We start from the raw sequence: 21,182 nt of genomic DNA, 5'->3' as shown, positions 1-21,182 counted from the left end.
ACACTCATACATATTTATTGACATTAAATAAAATCTCCTCTTCAACAAAATGAATCATGAATATTATATATCAAAAAATAATAGCTACAATGAAAGGTCAGACTAGGAAATAAGACTTAAAACTTCTAGCACCCTGAGAATTTGAAAAATAAAGTGACATTATGCTTTCCTGAATCCCAAAAAGTCTCTCAAGTGTCCCAAAAAAAGCCTGGAGAGCAAGGATAAGAATCAAAACCTATGGTACATTTCCAAACATGTCCAAAAAACATGTTCTCTCCCAGCTTCCAGGACAAATGCAAAACAGAGTTTTTATTTTTTTTCTATCTCATAGTATGGCTTTTTAGATGTATCCCAGAATATTTTTTTAATAGACAGTCTGCTCTTATAAACTGGAGTGTGTAAGATTCTTGCAGTGCAGTGATACGGAAATAAGAAAATGCAAAGATCATATGCCCTTCCACATAACTGCCAGCATGATTCTGTGCCAGGAACTTAATCGTTTTGGACTTTGGTTTCTGAAGCTATAAACCTTAGAGATAAGAATATCTGGCTGGGCACAGTGGCTCACGCCTGTGATCCCAGCACTTTGGGAGGGCTAGGCGGCTGGATTGTCTTAGGTCAGGAGTTCAAGAACACCGTGGCCAAAGTGGTGAAACCCTGTCTCTACTAAAACTATTAGCTGGGTATGGTGGTGAACACCTGTGATCCCAGCTACTCAGGAGGCTGAGGCAGCAGAATCGCTGGAACCCGGGAGCCTGAGGTTGCAGTGAGCCGAGATCGCACCACTGCACTCCAGCCTGAATGACATATATATTCTTATCAATCTCAATAAATTGTTATTGAGAACAATAGCTAGCATTTGTGTAACAATGTAAAAACTACGTTTTTCCTCACAAACAGTATTTTACTGAGTTACTATTATTGTTGAACTATCATTATTATTATTATTATGGTTATTATACTCTTCTGACAAGTGAGGAAGCTGAGGCTCAAAGGAGTTTTAAACTAACCTGCCTGAGATCAGAGAAACTGGTAAATTGCGACTCAACCCACATCTCCTAACTACACCTTTGCTTGCCCCACTGGGTGGTAAATGCTTTGACTGCAGGGACTTCCTTTTAACGTCAGAGTCTCTAGCCTGAGCATCAGCCCTGTGCGCTGTAGGCACTCAGTAAGTACCTGATGAGCTGGGGAAAACCAAAATACCATAGGGGAAGAGTGGTTCACCAAGAGTCAACCAGAAGAGACATTAAATTTTATAGGATATGAAGAAAAGTTCACAACAGAAAATATGTATGCTACCTAAATTTAAAATGAAAAACCATCCTGCAGGGTTATTTATCCTTTGAACACATTCAGGCCTTATATTTTAAGGCACATTTGATTGGGTGCAAGGGATAAAAACCTACGTGGTGGGGGAAAGAGACAAATCTTCCTTACAGAAGAATTCCACATAATATCTAGAGATACTTCCTTCTTCAAGAGGTAGAGCTTAATCCGCCTGCCCCTACTTTGACGGTGTATGTGATGAGTAATTTTATGTGTTGACTGGGCCACTGGGTGCCCAGATATTTGCTCAAATATTATTTTGGGTGTTTCTGTGAAATGTTTTTGGATGATATTAACAATAAATCAGTTGATTGAATAAAGCAGATTGTTTTCCCTAATGTGGGTGGGCCTCATTCAATCAGTTGAGGGCCTGAAAAGAACTAAAAGGCTGATCCTCCCTTGAGTAAGAGAGAACTCCTCCTGCCTGACTGCCTTTGAGCTGGGACTTTGGTTTTTTCCTGTCTTCAGGCTCAGAATAAAATGCTGGCTCTTCCTGGGTCTTGAGCCTACCAGCCTTCAGACTGGAACTATACCATGGGCTCTCCAGGTCTCCTGCTTGATGACTCACTCTGCAGATATTGGGACTCATCAGCCTCCAAAATTATGTGAGCCAATTACATATAATAAATCTCTTTTATATAGATATGCATACACATAAGTACATATACATATATGTGTATATATATATTTATATGTGTATGTACGTGTGTGTGTGTGTGTGTGTGTGTATATATATATACAGATATATATATATATGTTTTGTGTATATATATACAAATCTATTGGTTTGGTTTCTCTGGAGAACCATGAAAAATACATTGAAATGATGACTCACTTCCAAAGAATAGAGCAGGAAAAGAGAAAAGTAGTAACACTGAATTAGAAAAATCTGACAAACACCATTTAATCCAAGTAATGAAGGTTAACCTCACCAGTGATGTCATGTGGATATCAGGTACCTCTGATGTGCTGTGATGTAATGAGGAGGGTACTTAGCTTCTATGGCATTCTTTTCCATAACTTACAACCCACATCTAATCATGAGAGAAACTATAGACAAACCTGGATTGGGGATATTCTACAAAATACTGTCAAAGTCATGGAAAACAAGAAAAGTCTGAGAGGTCATCACTGACTAAAAGAGATGAAGGAGACATAGCAACTAAATATGGTGTCTGGATTGCCTCCTGAAACAGAAGGAAGACATTAATAGGAACACTGGTGAAATCCAAATAAAGGCTGGAATTGTATTAATAATAATGGAATGATATACTCTGGTTTCTCTTCAAATTGTATAAATCTTTTGCCTTTTACAAAAGATTTCTGTGGAGAGGGAAAATTCTGAGTTTTAATCCAATTTTTTGAGGCCCTGTTTCTGCTGGGCTGATTTATAAATAATAATATAATAATAATAATGAAATTATATTGGTTTCTTAGTTTTGACAAAAATCCCATGGAAATGTAGTATGTTAACAATGGAAAAATCAGATGAGAAATATACAGGAATTCTCTGTACTATTTTTGCAACTTATCTGCAAAGCTAAAATTATTTCAAAGTTAAAAGTTTATTTTTTAAAACCGAATCAAATGTAATTCTCAAGTGTACGGAATAATGCATACATCCATAGAAAGGAATTACGTTCTGCTTTCACATGAGGCTTGGCGCTGGATAAACAAGCTCTGAAGCTCCTCCTCTGTTTCCCTCTCTGGACTCTCACTGCACCACTGCCACATTTTTCTCTCTGAAGACTGACTCCCTTTGCCAAATTATTTAGTTACATTTGCCCACAAGAGAAGCCTGCACGGTCTCTGTCTTGTCTTATGTTAACTCTAATTCCAGCTCTACATGACTTTGAATTTCCAGTTTCTTACACTATCAACCACACTTCTCTGCCTTTGGGTGTAAATTATTGAGGAAAGGGACTAAGTTGTTCAGCCCAGTCAATGGCCTGGTTCCTCTTGAGTTTGATGACCATTCCTGTTTTAGCCAAGTGGAGTCTCCTGGTAGAAATATGACTCCATAGTCCCACCATAGTGTCTGATTTCTGAAGGCTGAGAATAAGCAATAATTCTAAAGATACAGTCACCCCGGGGTGTGTCTGTCATATTATCTCTGCTCCACAGCATCTACATCAGCACTGTAAACCCAAATTATTTTTAAACACTGATGATTCTTATAATAAATACTTGGCCTGAATGAAGGAGAGAAAAAAGATCTTTTTTTATATTATCTCTGTCAAAAGGATTGGGGAAAAAAATCTCTGATTGGGATAAATAGCTTGTTTGGAAGAAAAAAGTTTATGTTATTTGAATTACAAATGACAGATGCCATTTAAGATGAAAGAATAGAATCATAAAGCATTTTTTATTAACATACTAAAGAATTAATATATTTTGGTCCCTAACTCTGAGTTGTTCTCATTGTCAAGAGAACATATTAAGAGAAAGTGTACATGATCATGCTTTAGCTTCTCGGATACCTAAATCGTGTACAAGAATGCATATTGCAACATTATCTGCAATAAGAAAAGACTGAAAATAGCCTATTCATCAACTAACTGTTTAAATAAAGTTTGTTTTGTCTAAAATAAGAGTTTGTATTAGAGACTGTTAGAGAGCCCCCAAATATCCTATGCCTACTCCCACTTCCAAATTCTTTCATGTTAAAATCAAATGAAGGAAAGGAAAGAAGGAAGGGAGGGAGGGAGGGAAGGAGGGAGGCAACAAACCAGGACAAATTTGGGGGAATTTCCTTAACATGATAAAGGGAATCAATGGAAAACTCACAGCTAATATCATATTTAATGTTGAAAGTTTAGAAACTTTAGCCCTATAATTATAAACAATGAAGAAAAAAAGAATTTCTGCTCTTTCTACTTTTATTCAACATTACACTGAGGTTTTAACAAGGACAATTAGTCAGGAAAAGTAAATAAAGCCTGTCTAGATTGGTAAGAACTATAGCAATCTCTATTTGCAGATGACATAATCTTGTATATAGAAAATCCTAAGTAATGCATTAAAATACTTGGAATCTAATAAGCAAATCCAAAAATTTTACAGGATATAAGATTAATATACAAAAACCAATGAATTTCTATGTAATATGAATAATCAGTTATAATGAAATTTAAAAACAATTCCACTTACAATTATGTCAAAATACTTAGGAATAAATTTAACAGCCAGGTGTTGTGGCTTACGCCTGTAATCCCAGCACTTTGGGAGGCCGAGGTGGGTGGATTGCTTGAGCCCAGGAGTTTGATACCAGCCTGGCCAACATGGCAAAACCCCATCTCTACTAAGAATACAAAAATGAGCCAGGTGTGATGGCATACACCTGTAATCCCAGCTACTCAGGAGGCTTAAATACAAGAATCACTTGAATCCGAGAGGCAGAGATTGCAGTGAGCTGAGATCACTACACTTCAGCCTGGGTGACAGACTAAGACTGTCTCAAAATAAAATAAAACAAAATAAATTTAATAAAAGAAATATAAGACTAGTACACTGCAAACTACAAAACATGGCTGACAGACATTGAAGAAGACCTAAGTAAATGCAGACATTTGCATTTGAAGACACTTAATATTGTTAGAATGATAATACATCCCAAATTGATCTACAAATTCAGTAGAATTTCTATCAAAATTTCAGCTGGCTTCTTTGTTGCATTTAACCAGCTGATCCTAAAATTCATATGGAAATGCCAAGAACTCTGATTAACCTAACAACCTTGAAAAGGAAGGGCAAAACTGAAGAATTCATGCCTCCTATTCTCAAAACTTACTACAAAGCTACAGTAATCAAGCAAGACTGTGTGGTACTGGTGTAAGAATAGACATATAGACCAATGAAACAGAATTTTACCAGAAGTAAACCCATGCATTTACGGACCATTAATTTTTGAAACGGGTGCCAAGACAATTCAATGGAGAAATCATAGTCTTCTCAACAAATGATCTGGAACAACTGGATATCCACAGATAGAAGACTGAAGTTGGACTCCCCTTTTGCATTATATTCAAAATCACTGAAAATGGATCAAAGACCTCAACAATTAGTTTAGCACTTTACAAGTCCTAAAACCAAAACTCCTAGAAAAAAACATATATGTAAATCATGTTTGTGACCTTGGATTAGGCAATGGTTTCTTAGGTATGATACCCAAAGCCCAAACAACCAAATTAAAAATAGATTATTTGAACTTCATCAAAATTTAAAACTTTTGTGCTGCAAATGATACCATCAAGAAAGTTGCTAAAACCCACAGAATTAAAGAGAACACATTCAAATTACATATTTCATCAGGGAGTTTATTCAGAATATATTCATAAAACTCTTATAACTCAATAATGAAAATATAACCCAATATTATTGAGCATTTATGCAAAAGAAATAAAAACCTATGTTCACATAACAACCACCTGTGCATGAATGTTCATAGCAGCTTTACAAATAGTCAAAAGCTAGGAACAACTCAAGTATCTTTCAATGGGTGAATGTGAAAACTGTGATACATCTATCATATTATAGAATACTCCACAGAAATAAAAAGGAACAGATTTTTCATAGACACAACTTGAGTAACTCTCGAGGTAATTATGCTGAGTGAAAAAGCCAATTTCAAAAGATTACTTACTATATGATTCTATTTATTAATATATAAAATTCTCAAAATGATGAAACTCTAGAGATAGAGACGAGAGTTTGTTAGAAGATAGGAGAAAGATTATAGTGGGGTATGTGAATACAAAGTAGTGAAGGAGTGCTTTTGTGATCATAGAACAGCTCTGTATCTTGATTGTGGTGGTGGTTACGCAAATTTGTACATGAGATAAAATTACATAGAACTATACAACATACTCACACAAATGAATGCAGATTTTATCGAAGGTGAAATTGAATAAACTTTGTGGATAGAAATACTGGAATAAATTTGCTGGTATTGATACTGTACAACTATTTAACATGTCACCATTGGGAAGCAAGGTGAAGGGTTTGTGGCACTCTGTACTATTTTTCTAATTTACTATGAACCTATAATTATTTCAAAATGAAAAGGTGTTATAAAAAATTAACAAAATAAGTGAAATAAGTCAGTGACAGAAAGATAAGTACCACATGTTCTTGGTCACATGTAAGAGCTAAAAAAAAAATGAGCTCATAGAAGTGGACATTAGTAGCTGGGAAGGATAGTGGGGAGGGAAAGACAGGAAAAGGTTGATTAATGGATACAAAGTTATACCTAGATGGGAGAAGTAAGTCCTAATGTTCTAAAGCAGTGAAGGGTAAATATAGTTTAAAACAATTTCATGTTTATTTTCAAAAAGCTAGAAGAGAGTATTTTGAATGCTCACAAAACAAAGAAATGATAAATGCACAAGGTGATAGATATGCTAATTTTCCTGATTTGATTTTTTTTTTTTTTTTTAAGTTGGGGTTTCACCACGTTGGCCAGGCTGGTCCCGAACTCCTGACCAAGTGATCCTCCCACCTTGGCCTCCTAAAGTGCTTGGATCACAGGCATGAGTCAACACGCCCAGCTTGAGTCTTATATATTGTATACATGTATGGAAATATCACTCTGCATCTCATAAATATGTACAATGATTATGTGTCAACTAAAAAGGAAAAAATGAACAAAGGATTTGAACAGACACTTCTCCAGATAATACATACAGATAGCAAATAAGCACCATGCAAAATGCTCAGCATCATTAGTTATCAGGAAAATGCAAATTAAGCCACAATGAGATACCCACTATACATCTACTAGGATAGCTAAAATTTTTTAAAATAACAATACCAAGTGTCGACAAGAATGTGGAAGCAACTGGCTCTCACACATTGCTGGAGGTACAGCAACTTTGGAAAATAATTTTGCAATTTCCCATAAAGTTAAGCAAACACATTCTTACCATGTGACTCGGCAATCCAACTCCTAAGAATTTACTCAAGACAAATAAAAACATACATCCACACAAAGACTTACTTGCAGGTGAAAAGTTCATTGCAGCTTTGTTCCCAAAAAACAAAAACTAGAAATAGTTCAAAAATCTATTAACAGCAGAGTGAATTAACAAATTATGATATTTCCACACAATGGAGTAACTTACAATAAAATGGGTCAGTCTCAAAAACATTACACTGAACTAAAGAATCTAGACATTGAAAAGTGCATATTCTATAGTTCCATCTACACAAAAGACTAGCAAAAGCAAAATCAATCTACAGTGATAAAAGGAAGATTGGTGTTTACCTCAGACCAGGGATTGTGGGAGCAGCAGATAGATTGGGAATAAATACAGAGGAACTTCTTGGGTGATGGATATGTTTTATACCTGGATTGTGCAGATGGTTACCTGGGTATGTGCATATGCACAATTCATTGTACTGTACATATGAAATGTATGCATTTTCATTTTCTAAAATATGCTTCGATGAAGTTGAATTTTTAAAAATATAGACCTTAAGATTTTTCTGGGTTTGCAGGGATGATAGTGAGAGGTAAGTTAAAGAATATAATGGTTTTAGGTCTACATGATTAGTAAGATGATACTGCCATTAACAGACATGTGTCTCTCAAAAATCCCAAACTCATTATGGTCACAATTGAACTAAAGATCTCTTTTCGGCCAGGCATGGTATTGGTATCTCACGCCTGTAATCCCAGCACTTTGGGAGGCCGAGGCAGGCAGATCACCAGAGGTCAGGAGTTCGAGACCAGTGTGACCAACATGGCGAAACCCCATCTCTACTAAAAATACAAAAATTAGCTAGGCATGGTGGTGGGCACCTGTAATCCCACCTAGTCAGGAGGCTGAGGCAGGGAAAATTGCTTGAACCTGGGAGGTAGAGGTTGCAGTGAGCTGAGATCATGCCATTGCAGGCCAGCCTGGGCGAAAGAGTGAGACTCTGTCTCAAAAAAAAAAAGATCTCCTTTCCTTACCACCCCCAAAACTACTCTTTCTTGGGTGTTTTCTGTTCCAGTGAACGGCATGCTTATATGTGCAATCCAGAAAACTAGCAAATGTTTTTGACTCCATTACTCTCATTCCCCTTCACTCCCAAATCTGATCAATTACCCAATTACCCAGGCCTGCTGATTTGTATCTCCTAAATAGATTTTAAATGTGTTGGCCTCTCTCCATTTCCATCATAACCACACTAGTTCAAGCCATCATCTCTCACCAATACCACTCTAATAACCTACCAAATTGTTCCCCTGGCATCTACTCTTACCCTCAACACTGATCTGGACTTTCGGTTGCAAATGACAGAAGCCTATTCAAACTAGATTAATGTTTTTAAGATAAGGAAATATATTCATATAATCAAGAAGAAGTGAACTAGTCATGGTTAGATCTATGGATTCACCTAACTTATTCAGAACTCAGTTTTTCATTTTATTTCATCTTAGAGACAGGGTCCCTAGTCTGGAATGTAGTGATGTAATCTCAGCTCACTACACCCTCCACCTCCTGGGCTCAAACAATCCTCCCACCTTAGACTCCAGAGTAGCTGGGACTACACGCGTGTGCCACCATGCCCAGCTAATTTTTTTTCTTTTTTTTTTTTTTTTTTTGGTAGAGACAAGAGTTTGCCATGTTGCCCAAGCTGGTCTCAAACCCTTGGACTCAAGTGACCCACCTGCCTCAGCCTCCCAAAGTGCCGGGATCACAGTGTGAGCCACTGAGCCTTGCCTGTTTTTAACTCTTAGTTGTACTTCCCCCTGTGATGGTTTTATTCTCAGGTGGCTCTCTGCAAATGATGGAAAAGATTGTTGATCTTTTCTTGCTGATCTGACCTGGTCCTTACAGGTAGCAATCCAGAGGAACAAGGATTACCTTTTCCCTGAGAGTTTGAGCAAAAGTTAGAGGGGGCATTGGTTAATCTAACCAGGACCATGTGCCCAATCCTGAACCAAAAGCTAAGGCCAGGAGAATAGGGAACTGCGATTGGTTAGAAATGGGCAATGAGGAAGAGTCAATTCCACCAAGTCCTATGGAAAGGGCTCCCCACAAGCAGAGGGGTTCTGTCTCCAGCACTGGGGGGAAAGGGAAAGTGGCTAGGTCAACAAAAATTTTAACTACCAGAGTCTGCTTTCCATTCTGCTCATAGAACCCAGAATTATTTTATTTCATTCTTTTTAAGTTAAATTTGATGGTATATCATTCTCCTGTTTCAAATCGTTCAATGGCCTTCTGTTGCTTTTAGGGTAATATTCAAAATCTCTCAGATGGCTCAAAGTCCTTTATGCTCTAAGCCTTGCCTACATCCCCAACTAACTTTTGTCACTCTCTCCTCATTCTCTGTTCCAGCCACCCCAGCTTTTTTCAAATTTTTTCACATGTCGTGTTTTATCACAATTCAGATCCTTTCCTCAAGCGGTTTCCCTGAACACACTCCATAGTACCCCGTCAGAAAATGTCTAGTGATTGTAGGGTACAGCTCACTACTTCCTCAATGGAATTTTCCTGTGTCTCCAGGTTAGGTCACATCCTCTCATGTAAACACATTCATTACACATGTACATCTCTTCTCTCACATTTACCTCAATTGTAAGTATACAATCATTAAGGTAATGAATGTTTAATATCTGATCTCACTAATTAGAATGTAAACTCTATAAGGGATGGGATGATATCTGCCCCATTCACCTCTAGTCCTGGCACCTAGCCCTGTCCCTGGTACAAATAACACACACAATTTTTTCCCCCAACAAATGAATAAATTGGCCGGGCACGGTGGGTCACACCTGTAATCCCAGCACTTTAGGAGACCGAGGCAGGTGGATCACCTAAGGTTAGGAGTTTGAGGCCAGCCTGGCCAACGTAGTGAAACCTTGTCTCAACTTAAAAAAAATACAAAATTAGCTGAGCATGGTGGTGGCCGCCTGTAATCCCAGCTACTTAGGAGGCTGAGGCAGGAGACTCACTTGAACCCAGGAGGCGGAGGTTGCAGTGACCCGAGATCGTGCCGTTGCACTCCAGCCTGGACAACAACAGAGAAACTTCCATCTCAAAAACAAACAAAAAAAAAATGAATAAATTTGGTGAGGGACCAGAAAAAGAGAAATGATAAAGTTGGTTTTAGATAGGTTGAATCTAAAATAATGACAAGACAACAAGTTAGAATATTTATAATAGACAATTGGAAAATATGGGTCCATCAAGGTGAATACAGTCTAATATTCCACGGGACTATGGTCTTTCAAAAAGAAGACCAAATATCCAAATATCAAAAACGTTTTACTTCCCCAAAGGACGAGTGATTTCCACTTAGGGGTTGAGTGTTGATGAACGGAGGGGCTCATTCAGGAAGTCTTTTGTGTCTACACACCTGGTGTTTTACTAACAGGCTTGACCCAAACTGGAGTGCCAACCACGGGCAAAAAAAAAAAAAAAAGGGAAAAAATATTGCATACAGAAACCTGAAATAATTTTAGTTTTATTTACACAGGTTGTTCAGCTTAGAAACTGAAGTCAAATTTAGAGATTCAAACAACTCATATAATGGGTACATTTTCTACCATCTTTTCCCTTGGTAAACAGCATTCAGAGACAGTGAAAACAGAGTGTCTTTCTAAGAAGAGCCCACTGTTTCATGTCTTTTTCAACATTCTCCTCCACACCCACTCTCTGCTCAACATAAAGGTTTTGCTTGTTTGGGGTTATTCTGAGCTTAAGGAGCATTTCTCAAGAGAGTAGGCTAAAGGGTGTTTTCGTATTTTCCTTCCTGAGGTGTGTGCAGGAGGAAGGAAAAAAATAACAACCATAGCTATCCTCCTATTCGAAACAGTCCATCAATCATTTTTCTTCTTACATATTTTTCCTCAATATTTAACAGAACCGTGAGTGGCTAAAGTCCTAGAAACTTCAGATATATCAGTTCCTTAATAAAAATAAAAGACTCCTGTTTTCAAAACACAATGTTGGTTGCAAAGTATAGATATTTGGCTAATGTTTACAAATATCACATGTCCTAACTTAAAGGAAAAATGGAGAGGAGGAAAAAGCTGTGCTTGGGTTTTTTGGGGTTGGTTTTTTTTTGGTTTTTTTTCCAGATGGAGTCTCGCTCTGTAACCAGCTGGAGTGCAGTGGTGTGATTTTGGCTCAGGGCAACCTCCGCCTCCCGGGTTCAAGCTATTCTCCTGCCTGAGCCTCCAAAGTAACTGGGACTACAGACATGTGCCACTATGCCCAGCTAATTTTTAGTAGAGACGCGGTTTCACCACGTTGGCCAGGATGGTTATCTCTTGATCTCGTCATCCACCTGCCTCAGCCTCCCAACGTGCTGGCATTACCAGCATGAGCCACCGCGCCTAGCTTGAGCTTTATTCCAAAGTTCAATCCAGCCCTTACTAAATCAGTAGTTTATGTTGTCAGCAGCAAAAGAGGAATCTCAGGACAAGGAGAGAAAAGCAGGTAAGAAACACCCAGAAGAGAGGAGTTGAGCTGAGATCAAGAAAGGGATGATATGAGGCCTTCTTTGAAGCTGAGTTTGGACTTCAACATTTTTTCATAGCTTATTCTCCAATAATTTTGTCCATTCACTGGCTACATGTGTTACCTACTACATTTCAAGGGGCAACAGGAGAATAAAGACTTAGCCGAGAAGTAGGTGAGTTGCTCAGACACTTGTCTACTTGTTGAAACTCCTTCTTTTTATTCCTTTGCTGGCATTTTTGCTGGGCAAGGAAAGAGAAGAGTTCATAGATGCCTGAAGATTGGTCTATCACCCTAAATACATCATGGATATGCACAGCCTACGGGTTCAGAAATAGAAGGCAGGTAGGAAATGCCATGCTAACCAGGCCCATACAGGACAAGGGATTCTCTGCAGTCTGATGTTTTTCTTTTTTCTTTTTCTTTTCTTGAGACAGAGTCTCACTCTGTTGCTCAGTTTGGAATACAGTGGAGTGATCTTGGCTCACTGCAACCTCTGCCTCCTGGATTCATGCGATTCTCTGGGTCTCAGCCACACAAGTAGTTGGGACTACAGGCGTGTACCACCATGCCTGACTATATTTTGTATATTTGGTAGAGACAGGGTTTTGCCATGTTGGCCATGCTGGTCTTGAATTCGTGACCTCAAGTGATCTGCCTGCCTCGGCCTCCCAAACTGCTGGGATTACAAGCTGAGCCTCGGCGCCAGTCTGCAGTCTGATTTTTTAGTGCATTAGGATTGCTCTTTCATTTTTCTACACACTCCCCTAGTCTGCTCATTACTGCATAAAATTCCAGACTTATAAGGCAAATTTTGTAAAAGAAAATGCATATTTGGCTAAATATGTAAAGTTCCATAAATGATTGTTACTATAGTTTGTTTTTCTTTTTTTAGAAAATAAGTTTGGCAAGTTATGAGGACAGAGAAAAAGGGAGTAAAGGGGGATTTATGAAGGGTCTAGAGCAAAAGCCTAGAAAAGTCAGGCTAGGGACAGAGACCAACCCAACCTTTGACTGAAATTAGACCTAAGGCTGGCTCTGAAGTATTTGTTAAGTCCTCTGTTTTTTGTCTCTGCTATTGAATCCAAAGATGGTAGTACAAAAGTAGGACTTTTCTCTAAAAATAAATCAGTGTTAACTGGTAAGCAATAATACCTTATTTACACATAATTGAGATTAAAATGTCTAGCGAGGCAGTACAATAACTACCATATGGAGAAGTGGATTCCAATGGAACCTGCAACTCCAGCCGTAATCCCCATAACATAAAATTTCTCCAGGTCTCACACATTAAAATAATGCTCACAAGGGTAATTTGGGAGCGTATCAGATGCATACTAACATGTATCACATACATACAGTATGATTCATAAATTGCACCCATCCTACAGAAATAATATGAGCATGTAAAGATATGTGTATGAGAATTTTCATTGCAGCAGTTTATAAGAGTAAAAATTTGGAATCTCATTGTATTCATTTCCTGGAGCTGCTGCTGTAACAAAGTACCACAAACTGGGTGACTTTAAGCCACAAAAATGTATGGTCTCAGAGTTCTGGAAGCTAGATGTCCAAAATCAAGGTGTCCGCAGGGCCATGCTTCATCTGAAACCTGAAGGGGAATCCTTCCTTGCCTCTTCCTTGTTTCTGTGGTTACCAGCAATCTCTGTGTTCCTTGGCTTGCAGATGCATCTCTCCAAGCCCCTGTCTTCACACAGTCTTCTCTGTGTGCATGTCTGTCTCTGTGTCCACATTTCTCTCTTTACAGGTTATTAGTCATATTGGATTAGGGCCCACCCCAAGGACCTTATTTTAACTCAATCACCTTATAAAGTTCCTATTTCCAAACAAGGTCACATTCCTAGGTAGAGGAGATTACGACTTCAACACAGCTTTTTGTGAAGGATACAATTCAATTCATAACAAATATGAAAGCCCATCAATAGGGAAAACAAATTCTATATTTCTGCAATGGACCACCCTATAGTCATTTTAAAAAAAAAAAGAGAGAGAGAAAGGTACTAGGTGCACTACCTGGAAAGCTGTCTGGGACGTATTATTACTGCATATTATCTAATGCATACAATGTGTGTGGATACTAGTCTATTTATGTGTTACTTGATGGTTCATGTTATTGGTAAGACTTCCTGTCAATAGTAAGCAATTAGTAGTCAAGTTTTGAGGTAGTCAGAAGTTATATGCAGGTTTTCAACTGTCTCCCAACCCTTGCATTGTTCAAGGGTCATCCACTTAGAAACAGAAAAGATTAGTAACTGTTAGGAGATGGTGAGCAGTGGATGTGGCTATAAAAGGGCAGTATGAGCAATCTTTGTGGTCCTGGAAATGTTCTTGACTATATCAATGTCAACACCCTGGTTGTGAGTTTGTGCTGTAATTTTGTAAGATGCTACTACTGGGGGAACCTGGTTAAGGGTACATGGGATGTCTATGTATTATTTTTTACAACTGGATGTGAATCTACAATTAACTCCAAATAAAAAGTGTAATTTTTTTAAAAGTGGGTGCACCAAAATCTCAGAAATCATTACTAAAGAACTTATCCAAGTAACCAAAAACCACATGTACTCAAAAAACTATTACAATAAAAATTAAAATTTAAAAATGTTAGCTCTCTTTTTTTTTTTTTTTTTTTTTTTTTTTTTTTGAGACGGAGTTTCGCTCTTGTTACCCAGGCTGGAGTGCAATGGCGCGATCTCGGCTCACTGCAACCTCCGCCTCCTGGGTTCAGGCAATTCTCCTGCCTCAGCCTCCTGAGTAGCTGGGATTACAGGCACGCACCACCGTGCCCACCTAATTTTTTGTATTTTAGTAGAGACGGGGTTTCACCATGTTGACCAGGATGGTCTCGATCTCTCGACCTCGTGATCCACCCGCCTCGGCCTCCCAAAATGCTGGAATTACAGGCGTGAGCCACTGCGCCTGGCCCAGCTCTCTTTTTTTTATCTGCCATCACAGTGTGTGCTTGACTCCACTTACCTCCATACCTTCTCACAAGACTTTCGGGATTAAGCACTTCCTGGCCAAGAAACAAAAGCAAAATCGTTCCATTCCCCAGTGAATTCAATGAAAACTGGTAATAAAATCAGGTACAAAAGAAGACATTGGAGAAGAACCAAGCTGGGTCTATAAGGAACTGCCTGTGAGATAGCACACATATTTACGCTGTGTCAAGGTCACAACCATCTTACCATATCAAGCTGAAAATGTCACCACTATCTGGACAGTTGGACATGTTTTATTGGGAATATATGTTTTTTCTCTGTGTATGTGCTGCAGGTGCACTGGTAGGCTGGATTCAGTAATAAATATGGGAGTTTTCATTTCAAAAACAAAATATTTAAGTAAAATTGAAAAATAAGTGGACCTGTGTGGTTCAAATTCACGTTGTTCGAGGGTCAATTGTAATTTGTTATTTCAAGAATGTTATATAAATGGAACCATACAGTATGTAACCTTTTGAAATTGCCTCTTTTTTTTGCCTATAGATGTTCAATTGCTCCAGCACCACTTGTTGAAAAGACTATTTTTCCTTTATTGAATTGATTTTGCACCTTTATCAAGTCAGTTGGGTATATTTGTATGGGGCAATTTCTGGGTTCTCTTCTGGGTTCTGTTCCTCAGGTCTGTCTGTCTCTCCCTTCAACAATACCACACAATCTTGATTACCATAGCTGTAAAATCAGTCTCGAACTTAAGCAGACTAATTCCTATTTTTCAAATTTGTTTTATACATTCTTATGTATTTGCCCCTTCATAAAAATTTTAAGGTAATCTTATACATATCTGCAATAAAATCTTCTAGGAATTCTTACAGAAATTGACCTGCAGCTGGGCATGGTGGCTTACACCGGTAATACTAGAACTTTGGGAGGCAGAGGTGGGTGGATCATTTGAGGCCAGGAGTTCGAGACCAGCCTGGCCAACATGGTAAAACCTTGTCTCTACTAAAAATACGAAAATTAACCAGGCATGGTGGCACACGCCTGTAATCCCAGCTACTCAGGAGGCTGAGGCAGGAGAAGTGCTTGAACCTAGGAGGCAGAGGTCATAATGAGCAGAGATTGTGCCACTGCACTCCAGCCTGGGTGACAAAGTGAGACTTGGTCTGAAAAAAAAATTTTTTTTTGAAAGAGATTGACCTGCATATTAATTTGGAGAGAGCTGGCTGGACACAGTGGCTCACACCTGTAATACCAACACTCTGGGAGTCTGAGATGGGACAATTGCTTGAAGCCAGGAGTTTGAGACCAGCCTGGTCAACAAAGCAAGATCCCATCTCTATTTAAAATTTTTATATAAAATGTAAATAAATAAAAAAAAGAAAAGAAAAATATTGGAGAGAATTGATATATTCTCTATATTGAATCTTCCAATCCATGATCATGGAATGCCTATCCATTTATGTATATCTTCTTCAGTTGCTCTCATCAGCACTGTGTCGTCTTCAGCATACAAGTCCTGGACGTGTTTTGTTAGATTTACACCTAAATATTTCATTTTTTTTGTAGCCATTGAAAATGGTATTGTATTTTGAATTTCAGTGTCCTGGAATTCACTGCCGGTATAGAAATACAATTGATTTTTTAATTTTTATTTCATATCCTGTGACCTTGCCGAATTCACTTATTAGTGCTGGGAAATTGTTTTTGTGGATTCCTTAGGACTTTATATGTGGACAATCATATCATTTGCAAATAGGGATAATTTTGTTTCTTTCCTTCCAGTTTATATACTTATTTCCTTTTCATACCTTATTACACTATGTTGAGTAAGAGTGATAAGGCTGGACATACTTGCCTTTTTCCCTATCATAAAAGGTAAGCATTTAATTTTTTACCCATTAAGTATAATGTTAGGTATAGGTATATATATGCTCCTTATAAAGTTGAGGAAGTTTCTCTCTATACCATTTTTCTGAGAGTTTTTATCATGAATGTGTCAAATTTTTATAAATGCTTTTTTTACAGTAATTGATATAATAATATAACTTTTCTTTTTTAACCTGTTAACATGATAGATTACATTGATTGATTTTTAATTGAACCAGCCTAGCATCCCTGAAATAAATATTGCCAGTCATGGTATATAACTCTTTTTGTATCTTGCTAAATTCTATTAGCTAATATTTTGTTAAGGATTTTTGCATCTATATTCATGAGGGATACTGGTCCACAGTTTTCATTTTCACGTTGTGTATTGTCATTGGTTTTGGTATCAGGATAATAGTAGTTTTATTAAATGAATTTGTAAACTTCCCCTCTTCTATTTTTTGGGAAAGATTGTGTAGAATTGTTATTAATTCTTCTTTAAATATTTCATAGAATTATCCACTGAAACTATCAGGGCCTGAACATTTCTTTGTTGGGAGTTTTTAATTATAAGTCTGGTTTTCTTGAAAATGTCAAAGATATTCAAATTATCTATTTTATTTGGGGTGAGTTGTGGTAGTTCATGTTTTTTGAGGAATTGTTCTATTTTAAGTTTTCAAACTTATTTGTGACAAGTGTTTATAGTATTTCCTCATCCTTTTGACAGGTGCAGAATCCGTAGTGATATCCCCTATTTTATTCCTGATATTGGTAATTTGTGTCTTCTCTTTTTCTTTGTTAGTCTTGCTAGAGGTTTGTCAAATTTATTGGCTTTTACCAAAAAAAGAAAAAAAAAAAACAGCTCTTTGTTTCATTGATTTTCTCTATTGCTTTCTGTTTTCAATTTCACAGATTTCTGCTCTTTATTATTTCCTTCCTTCTGCATACTTTGGGTTTATTTTGCTCTTTTTTATTTTCTCCAGGCTCTTGAGGTGGGAACTTAGGTTACTAATTTGATGCTTTTTCTCTTTCTTAACGTAAGCATCTCATGCTACGAATTTTTTCCCCACTGCTTTAGCTGTGTCCTACAGATTTTGATAAATTGTATTTTGAAGAGTGGGGCAGCAGTGAGAGTTCTAGCCATCCATGGTGGGGTGGTCTCATTACTGCTGGGTAATGGTAAAAGTCCTGACTTCAATAGTCCTGCTTTGACACCAAATCAGTGGGAAGGGGTAGGTAGCTCCTTTGCTGCCTGGTGGAGGTTGATGTCCAGACTCTCCACGTGGTCTTCAGTGACACAGCAGGGGGCCTGCCTTGTTACCTATCCCAGGAATAAAAGTAACAGCCTGTTGAGGTGGGAAGGCTGGGCTCCACCACGTGGCCTTCACTGAGGGTGGGGCGCCAGTTTTTTCTGTGGTGTTTGGCTATAGCAGGGTGAATATTGTCTAAAAGATTTCTGGTTTTATAGGTTGCCTCTTTCCTACTCCTTTGGCTAGAGAGAGCTGGCTTTTGTCGGGGTTGTTTGGTTGTTTTGTCGATGCCTGTTAGTGTTTCTGGGTAACCAGGTTTTTAAGCTCCAGGGCTGGGATATAGAAGGCAAAAAGAAAACCCCAGGGAACTCACCAGCATGTTGATCCTCAGGTTCCTAGGTTCACAGCCAGTCTGCTTTCCGCTCTTCCCACTTCAGACTCTTCTCTTACGTTTGTTTTATATATAATGTTGAGGGCTTTTAGTTGTTCTTAGTGGGAAGAACAGGAAAAAGTAATCTACTCCATCAGTGAGAATTGTACTTTTACTTTTTACTCTGTATAATAATTGATTATTCTTTTTAAATGGTGGAAGTATGAATAACTTTTAATGTTTTTCTTTTGTGTTTTTTACTGTCAATATGATAAACAATGAATCTATGTGGTAAAGCTATGCTGTAAAATGTATATTTACATGAAAAATCTCAGATAACAGGAGGCAAAGATTCTTGTCAGATTATTTATTTCATGCAACTGAAAATGTTTCTTATAGTATGTCATAATCCATATTTAAAATATTAAACATAAGCTTTGCACACTGGCAGTATCATAGCCAATGAGGTTTATCTGAGGCACAATTATTGCTAATTGAAAACATTTCCCAATACCCTGCCATGAAGACTTGCAATATAATTGACATTAGCAATTTTTGACAGTCTCTATGGTGACTGAATATAATATTGTATATTATACATATATATTACATATAACCTTGTAATAAAGATGCTGTAGACATAGTTTCTTTAAATCTGTATTCTCTCTTCTCTCTAAATCATACTCAAATAATAGTTAAGGGCCGGGCGCGGTGGCTCACGCCTGTAATCCCAGCACTTTGGGAGGCTGAGGCGGGTGGATCACGAGGTCAAGAGATCGAGACCATCCTGGTCAACATGGTGAAACCCCGTCTCTACTAAACATACAAAAAATTAGCTGGGCACGGTGGTGCGTGCCTGTAATCCCAGCTACTCAGAAGGCTGAGGCAGGAGAATTGCCAGAACCCAGGAGGCGGAGGTTGCGGTGAGCCGAGATCGCGCCATTGCACTCCAGCCTGGGTAACAAGAGCGAAACTCCGTCTCAAAAAAAAAAAAAAAAAAAAAAGAAAGTTAAGAGTTCAAAAAGTAAAATATTACAAAGAAAAAAATTATAATGGAGTCAGATGCATACAAATTTTTTAATGAAAGAAAGCAGTTGAGTATATGGTAACTGACCTAACAAACCTCAGGAAGGGGAAACCAAAACCAGGCAGTGAGGGAATTCCAACAACAAGCAAACCCCAGGACCCTGGAAAAGTTCAGAACTTGGAAGTACATGGTAACTTTCATGGAGGTGAGAGTGTGATCAAAATAGTAGAATTGGCTGAAAGTCTATAGAAAGCCATGTGACCCCCGTGTCTCCTCCGGTACCCTAGACAGCTAAATGATTACTTGGCCCTCTAACTTGTTTGATAAGAAACTTATTTTCTGGTGAAGTTGAACCAGAAAGACAGTCTCTGAGCTTGAGGCTTCCACTTTCAGTTGATGGATGGTTGAGTGTTCATATACTGAATGGTGAAATTTCATAGCCATTTTCTTTTATTGGGCCTTCTAACACTGGCAGCCTGACTTTTCACTCCCAGAGAATTCCTAGTGTGGGAAACTGACCAACCCAAGGAAAATGACCTACAAGTACTGGCAGGAATATAATTAAGAGCAGTCCCAGAAAGAGAAAAAAGAGAATACTAAATTTGAAAGATTATTTTAAAAAATTAAACACAATTTCCTACATCTAAAGAATATATCTTTCCACATTAAAAAGACCCATCAAATGCCCATACAATAGATGGGAAAATGCATAAATTCTGAAATTTCATATCACTGGGACAAAGAGAATAGCCTAAAGCTTTCAGTACAGAAAACAATACAAGTCAAACCCACAGCATCAGAAATCAGAATGCCACTGGTCTCTCAACAGCAGCTTTAGGTCTTGAAGATAATAGTAAGCAGCTTTCACAGTACTGAGGAAAAATTATTTCAAACCCAGCATTCTATACCTCGCCAAATTATCAAGTAAATGCAATGATAGAATAAGAAACTTTCAAACTTGTGAGGTCTCAAAAGATTTTTTTTTTTTTTTTTTTTTTTGAGAGAGAGAGAGAATGGGGAGGAGGAAAAAGGAAGAGAAAGAAAGAGAGAGAATGGGGAGGAGGAAAAAGGAAAAGAAAGAGGGAGAGAGAATGGGAGTATTGCTTTCTTGCCCAGGCTAGAATGCAATTTAGTAATGGGTATTGAAAACCTCTTTTATACTGATAATTACACTTAATGATGTAGTCAGGAAGGAATAAGGGAAGAAGATAACAAACAAACAGCCAACCAATATTTCATTTAAACCTATGAAATGCTATGCGATTACTGAGGAGTGATTTACTGCCAATTATATAGTCACTTTTGGAATAGGTGTGAGGTGGTAATGTACGTTTTGTGTATTTGAAGTGAAGAGTTCTATAAATGTTTATTAAGTTTACTTGTTCCGGGTCTGAGTTCAAATCCTGAATATCCTTGTTAATTTCCTATCTCGTTGATCTATAGAATCTTTAGCTATTCTTGTTACATTGATCCTTTTACCATTATGCAATGTCCTTCTTTGCCTCTTTTGATCTTTGTTGCTTTAAAGTCTACTTTATCAGAGGCGAGAATTGCATCTCCTGCTTTTTGTTTATTTATTTATTTTTACTCTCTGGTTGGTAAATCTTCCTCCTTCTCTTTGAGTCTTTGTGTATCGCTGCATGTAAGATGGGTCTGGATGCAGCATACCGATGGGTTTTGGCTTTTTATTCAATTAAAATATATATAACTTTAATACCGGCGTTTGATGCTAGCTGGCTGTTTTGCCCATTAGTTGATGTAAATTTTTCACTGTATTAATGTTCTTTGCTTTTTGATATATTTTTGGAAAGGCTGATATTGGTTGTTCCTTTATATGTATAGTGCTTCTTTCAGAAGCTCTTGTAAAGCAGGCCTGGTGGTGGTGAACTCTCTAAGTGCTTGTTTGTTCGCAAAGGATTTAATTTT

General features: G+C 37.8%; 2 non-coding genes across 2 annotated transcripts; both read left to right on the top strand.

Annotated features, from left to right (window-relative positions):
- The first annotated feature begins 2,598 nt into the window (after window positions 1-2,598).
- Window positions 2,599-2,714, top strand: LOC135275593 (U5 spliceosomal RNA). The gene has a single exon (XR_010343204.1). It is a non-coding gene; the product is annotated as a U5 spliceosomal RNA (small nuclear RNA).
- A 15,948-nt stretch (window positions 2,715-18,662) lies between these two features.
- LOC135275586 (U4 spliceosomal RNA) lies at window positions 18,663-18,803 on the top strand. Its single transcript, XR_010343200.1, has one exon. It is a non-coding gene; the product is annotated as a U4 spliceosomal RNA (small nuclear RNA).
- The last annotated feature ends 2,379 nt before the right edge of the window (window positions 18,804-21,182 follow it).

The sequence above is a fragment of the Aotus nancymaae genome, unplaced genomic scaffold (assembly GCF_030222135.1).
Source record: "Aotus nancymaae isolate 86718 unplaced genomic scaffold, 86718_ANA_hifiasm-v0.15.2.pri h1tg000016l, whole genome shotgun sequence".
Classification (NCBI taxonomy): Eukaryota; Metazoa; Chordata; class Mammalia; order Primates; family Aotidae; genus Aotus; species Aotus nancymaae.
Note: the sequence above shows the minus strand (reverse complement) of the source record. Positions and strands in the feature narration are given on the sequence as shown.